At 37.9% G+C, this 6,935-nt stretch overlaps 1 pseudogene; it reads right to left on the bottom strand.

Moving 5' to 3' along the window:
* Positions 1-4,872: 4,872 nt before the first annotated feature.
* Positions 4,873-5,367, bottom strand: LOC109457515 (large ribosomal subunit protein eL21; annotated as a pseudogene).
* Between the last annotated feature and the right edge of the window lie 1,568 nt (positions 5,368-6,935).

Genomic DNA, 6,935 nt, shown 5'->3' with positions numbered 1-6,935 from the left:
GGTAAAGCAGCATTATTCTGGCTGCATGAAGACACACATAAACTAAGGCAGACCTGTTCTTTTCCTGGCACCAGGAGAGATACTCCTGGCAAAGGTCAAGAGTCGTGGTTGTGTCTGAGAAGTCCAGTCTCTGGTGTCCACTATTGCCATGAGGCTCCACAAAATGACATTTGCCTTTGTCTCCATATTAAATGGTGTCACTGTGTCTGAGAAAATCAAGATGTCCAATGCCCAAAGGAAATAATAAACTAGAGAAAATAGATAGATAGATGCAAAAGTTTGTTCCTGAGAAAGAAGAAATCTAACGACAATGTTTAAAGAATTTTGGACTTTTCCCATTGGGGAATGATGTCTTATGGGGTGTGCCTTTGGCTCACACTTTTTTTTTTTTTAATTTTATTAAATTTATTGGGGTGACAATTGTTAGTAAAATTACATAGATTTCAGGTGTACAATTCTGTATTACATCATCTATAAATCCCATTGTGTGTTCATCATCCAGAGTCAGTTCTCCTTCCATCACCATATATTCGATCCCCCTTACCCTCATCTCCCACCCCCCACCCCCCGCCCCCGTTACAGAGAACCATGTGATTTCACTGATATGTGGTATATATAAACCAAAAACAACAAAAGAACAAGACAAACAAATGAGAAACAGAAACTCAGACACAGACAATAGTTTAGTGGTTGCCAGAGGCTCACACTTTTTAGCTTAGCATACAGGGTTCTTCATGAGCTAGGTGGCACTCACAACCTCTCGAGCTTAATTTATCACCATGTCTTCATATGCACCCTCTACCCCAGTCATCTTGGACCATTGCAGTTCCATGAATATGCTATTCTTACTCTTTCACATTCTAGCTAATTTTGTTTTTCAGTAAATGTTGTTATTATTACTACTTTATTAATTAAAGTTTATTGGGGTGACAATGGTTAACAAAACCACATAGGTTTCAAGTGTACAATTCTGTAATGCATCATCTATATATCACATTGTGCGTTCACCACCCAGAGTCAGTTCTCCTTCCATCACCATATATTTGATCCCCTTTACCCTCTTCTACCATCTCCCTCCCCCCTTACCTTCTGGTAATCACTAAACTGTTGTCTGTGTCTATGAGTTTTTGTTTCTTTGTTTGTCTTGTTCCTTTGTTGCTTTCGGTTTTTGTTTTGCTGTAATGCCCATCTCTACCATCGCCCCCCACCCACTATTGCTACCACCTTAATTTGGCTAAACATTGTTTATTTTTCAAAGCCCAGTTCAAATTAAATATCCTTCAGAAAACTTCCATTGACTGTCACTAGGGCAGATACTGCTTCTCTGAATTCCCATGTTCCCAGGATATGTCTCTCATAGCACTTATCACGTTATAGTGAAACTGCCTGTTTTCCCATCTCTTTCTAAACAGTGATATTCTTGAAAGCACAGACCATATGTTGTCCCTGTCAATAATCCCTGTCAATAAGACCCTAAAGTAAGTTTGTAGCAGAATATGTACTCAATAAGTTTATTTTGAATGGATGAATAAAGTCCATTGTTTTACTTAGCACCTAGATTCTATATCCTTTTGTAACCTGCATTATTCTCTCTTCCTTATTGGACGGATATGATTTGTCTGGAGTAAATTCTCTGATGTTAAAAATCTTAGTTTGTCCTTGTGGCCAGCTTTTCTTCTGTGTACTGGTTTTTTGTTTGTTTGTACCTGTATTATTGAGATGATACTCATATACCATAAAGTTCACCTTTTTTCCTGCTCTCACTATTTAATTGGCCTCCTTATTTCTTTTTTAATTTAATTTTATTATGTTTCAGGTGTGCAAAACATCATAATCATTAGACATTTACATCCCTCAGAAAGTGATAACCCCAGCAATTCTACTACCCCTCTGACATCTTACATAGCTATTACAATACCATTGGCTGTATTCCCTATGCTGTGCTTTACATCCTGTGACTATACATATATGTGTATTTAATTATAGTTGACATTCAATATTATTTTATGTTAGTTCCAGGTGTGCAGTGCAGTCATTAAGCATTTATATAATCTATGAAGTGGTCCACCTGATAAGTCTAGTTCCCAGCTGACACCCTACATAGTCTTTCTTTAAAATTAAAGTTTATTGGGGTGACAGTTGTTAGTAAAGTTACATAGGTTTCAGGTGTACAATTCTGTGATGCATCATCTATATATCACATTGTGTGTTCATCACCCAGAGTCAGTTCTCCTTCCATCACCACATATTTGTAAAGATATAGGTGCTCCGATGTTCATTGCAGCTTTATTTACAGTGGCCAAGACATGGAAACAATGTGTCTTTCGATAGATGATTGGGTAAAGAAGATGTGATATATATACACAGTGGAATACTATTCTGCCATAAGAAAAGATGAAATAGTGCCATTTGCGACAACATGGATGGATCTTGAGATTATTATGCTAAGCAAAGTAAGTCAGACAGAAAAAATTGAGAGCCATATGATTTCACTGATCTGTGGTATATAAAACTGAAAGCAACAAAGGAACAAGATAAACAAATGAAAAAACAAAAACTCGTAGACACAGATAATAGTTTAATGGTTACCAGAGGGGAAGGGCGGCAGGGGGTGGTAGATGAGGGTGGAAGGAGAACTGACCCTACATAGTCTTTACAACATTATTGATTATATTCCCCATACTGTATTTTACATCCTGTAACTATTTTGTGACTACCAATTTGCACTTCCTAATTCTTTCCTCTTTCTTGCCCATTCCCCAACCTCCCTCCCATCTAGTAACCATCAGTTTGTTCTCTGTATGTATCAATCTATTTCTGTTTTGTTTGCTCATTTATTCTGTTCTTTAGATTCCACATATAAGTGAGATCGTATGGTATTTGTCTTTCCCTATCTGACTTATTTCACTTAGCATAATATCCTCTAGCTCCATTCATGTTGTTGCAAATGGTAAGATTTCATTATCTTTATGACAGAGTATTACTCCGTTGTATAAATAAATGTACCACAGTTTCTTTATCCAATCATCTACTGATGGACATTTCAGTTGTTTCTGTATCTTGGCTATTGTGAATACTGCTGAGTAAACATAGGGGTGCATATATGTTTTTGAATTAGTGTTTTGGATTTCCTTGGATAAATACCAAGGCGTGGAATTGCTGGGTCATAAGGTAATTCTATATTTAATATTTTGAGAAAACTCCATGCTGTTTTCCATGTGGCTCTACTAATTTGCAATTCCACTAAAAGTGGAGGGTTCCCTTTTCTCCACATCCTTGTTAACACTTGTTGTTTGTTGATTTATTAATGATAGCAATTCTGACAGGAGTGAGGTGGTACGAGGAGTGATAAAAAAATATGGTGAATATTTAAATTTGAAAAATTTATTACAGTGAAAGACACATTGCCATTAATCCCCCTCAAAACACTCTCCCCATCCCCAGCTTCCAACACACTTATCCCATCGTTCTTGCCACTTTCTAAAGCAGTTCTGGAAGTCCTCTTTTGTGAGTGTCATTAGTTGCACTGTTGTGGCTGCCTTGATGTCCTGAATCGATTCAAAATGTTTACCTTTCATGGTCATTTTGACTTTGGGGAAGAGCTAGAAGTCACATGGTGCCAGATCTGGTGAATAAGGTGGATGAGGACACACACGTTTTTATTTGGCAGAAATTGCCGTAGCAGAAGCGATGGGTGACATGGAGCTTTTCTGTTGTGATCACAAAATGTGGTGAATGCTGCTGCCGAGTGCCATCCAACAGAAAGGCAAGGATCTTCAATACAGGAAACAGCACGTTGAACCTCAGTAACAGTGTGTGACAAGTTTCAACTTGTTCTGTGCAATCAGTCGGGTGTGAGCTACGGTTGAGGGAAGGCGTGTTTTAAAGTGTGCTGGAAATCATCCTCCATCACGACAAAGTTCCGTATCACACATCACTTCTGGTATGGCAATTTCTGTCAAGTAAAAACGTTATGGTGTGTCTTCACCCGCCTTATTCACTGGATCTGGCACCGTGCGACTTCTGGCTTTTCCCCAAACTCAAAATGATTCAGGACATGGAGACAGCCATGACAGCGCAACTAAAGACACTCCTGAAAGAGGACTTCCAGAACTGCTTCAGAAAGTGTCAAGAACGATGGGTAAGTGTGTTTGAAGCAAGAGGGGTATTTTGAGCGGGATTAATGGCAATGTGTCTTTTACTGTAATAAATTTTTCTTTATTTAAACATTCACCACATTGTTTGATCACACCTCGTAGTTATTACAATATTTTGACTATTCCTTATACTATACCCTACATCCCATGACTACTATATAACAACCCACTTGTACTTCTTAATCCCTTCCTCTTTTTCACCCATCCCAATCCCCCTTTCATCTGGCAACCATCAAAATATTCTCTATATCTATGAGTGTGTCTCTGTTTTGTTCATTTATTTTGTCCTTTACATCCCACATATAAGTGAAATCACAATGCATCTGTCTTTCTCTGTCTGACATACTCCACTCAGCACAACACTCTCCAGGTCTATCCATGCTGCCACAGATGGCAAAAACCCATTCCCTTTGATGGCCAAGCAATATTCCACTGTATACATGTACTACCTCCTCTTTATCCATTCATCCATTGACAGACACTCGGGCTATCTCCACATCTTGGCCTTTGTAAACAATGCTGCAATAAGCATATGGATGCACACATCCCCTCGAAGTAGCATTTTGGGTTGCTTCAAATAAATATCCAGAAGGGGATTTACTGCATCCTTCTTTCTCATGTTGTAGCCTTCATTTTATTTTATTTTATTTTATTTTATTCTATTTTATTTTATATTTTATTTTATTTTTTACTGAGGTCTTTTATTTTTTTGCATTTATGCCATGAATTCACAGGGAATGGGTTCCAGCAGCTCAGGCTCCTTTCCATTGGTTCTCACAAAGTGTGCTTCTCTTGGTGGAGCAGGCTGGCGTTTCAGTTGAACCCAGGTACATTTCTCTTTGGCTTCCTTCATTTTCTGATCATTTTCCTTCACCTGTTTCAGGAGGCTATCTCAGCTTTTAGAGTACTTAATATGCTCAATATGAACATTAATTCTCTTGGCAAGAATCTTGCCTTTAACTTGTTTGTTTATCACAATGCCAACTGCATGCTGAGTAACATTGTAGACCCTTCCCGTTTTGCCATGGTAACATTTGTGGGGCATTCCTTTTTGAACAGTGCCCATTTCCGTGATGTCTACAATATCACCTTTCTTGTAGATTCACATGTATGTGGCCAAAGGAACAACTCCATGTTTTCTAAAAGGCCTAGAGAACATATAGCGGGTGCCTCTCCTCTTTCCCTTTGTGTTGGTCATTATGACGAATTACTGGAAGATGGTGGTCCTGGACGAAAAGCTGTATCCTTCATTTTAAAGTCAATTTTGTCTGATATAAGTATTGCTATCCCAGTATTGGTTTTGCTTTTGTTTTTTCATTTCCATGGCTGAGATACCCCTCTCAATTTCCAACCATCATATGGAGGTTTGGTGCTGGCCCATTTCACGACTCTGCCCTTTCTACCAGTCTCAATGTGGCTTCTTTATGTCCTCAGTTATACAACTTGTGTTCAGCTAGACTTCAGATGGCTCTGCAGGTTGATTGTTTTATAATTTGGTAGTAACTTTGATGTGTTCACGGGATGAGGCAAGCACAGCATTTTTCTACACCATCTTGGATCTTGCCATTGGTATTGTGATAGGAATTGCATAGAATCTATAGATTTCTTCCGGTATCATGGGCACTTTAACAATGTTAATTCATCCTATCATGAGCACGGTCTATACTCCATTTAATTGTATCTTCTTCAATTTTTTTCTTCAATGTTTTATAATTTTCTAAGTACAACTCTTTCACCTCTTGGTTAAATTTATTCCTGGGTATTTTATATTTTTGATGCAATTGTAAATGGGATTGTTTTCTTAATTTCTCTATTTTAATTTTTAATTAGTTTCAGGTGTTCAAAACAACATAGTAATTAAACATTTATATACATCATGAAATTATAACCCCAATAAGTCTATTACCCATTTGATACTGTACATAATTATCGGGATATTATTGACTATATTCCCCATGCTGTACTATATATCCCATGACTACTTTTTTTTATTATTAGTTTCAGGTACACAAGACAAAGTAATACTTAGACGTTTATCATTTATATCCCTCACACTGTGTGAACCCCCGTCCCCCCATCCACTATCCCTCTGACATCACACAGAGCCATTACATTTCCACTGTCTCTATTCCTAATGCTGTACTCCGCTTCTTGTAAGTATATACATATACATATACATATATATATATACATATATATATATATAAAATCATAGTTGGCATTCATTATTGTTCAGCTTCAGGTGTACAGTGCAGTGATCAGGCATCTACATCCTCCCTGAGGTGGTCTCCCAAATGGGACAAGTGTCCATCGGATACCCTACAAAATTTTTACAACATTATTGATTACATTCACCAAATTAATTTTCAAAACCCCGTGGCCATCTTGTGGTTACCGACTGTTTTCTAATCCCCTCACCTTCCTCCTTATCCCCAACCCCCCCCCCGCCCATCTAGCAACCCTCAGTTTTTCCTCTATGTCTCCAAAACTGTTTCTGATTCGTTCATTCACTTATTCTTTTCTTTAGATTCCACATATAAGTGAGATCATATGGTATTTGTCTTTCTCTGTCTGACTTATTTCACTTAACATAATGTTCTCTAGGTCCATCCATGTTGTTGCAAATGGTAAGATTTCTTTCTTCTTTATGGCTGCGTAATACTCCATTGTATAAATGTACCACGGTTTCTTAATCCAGTCATCTACCGATGGGCATTTCAGTTGTTTCCATGTCTTGGCCCTTGTGTATAGTGCTGCAATAAACATAGGGGTGCATAA

This window comes from Rhinolophus sinicus, chromosome X, assembly GCF_036562045.2.
Source record: "Rhinolophus sinicus isolate RSC01 chromosome X, ASM3656204v1, whole genome shotgun sequence".
Taxonomy (NCBI): domain Eukaryota; kingdom Metazoa; phylum Chordata; class Mammalia; order Chiroptera; family Rhinolophidae; genus Rhinolophus; species Rhinolophus sinicus.
The sequence above is the reverse complement of the archived record's forward strand: the minus strand, read 5'-3'. Positions and strand labels throughout refer to the sequence as shown.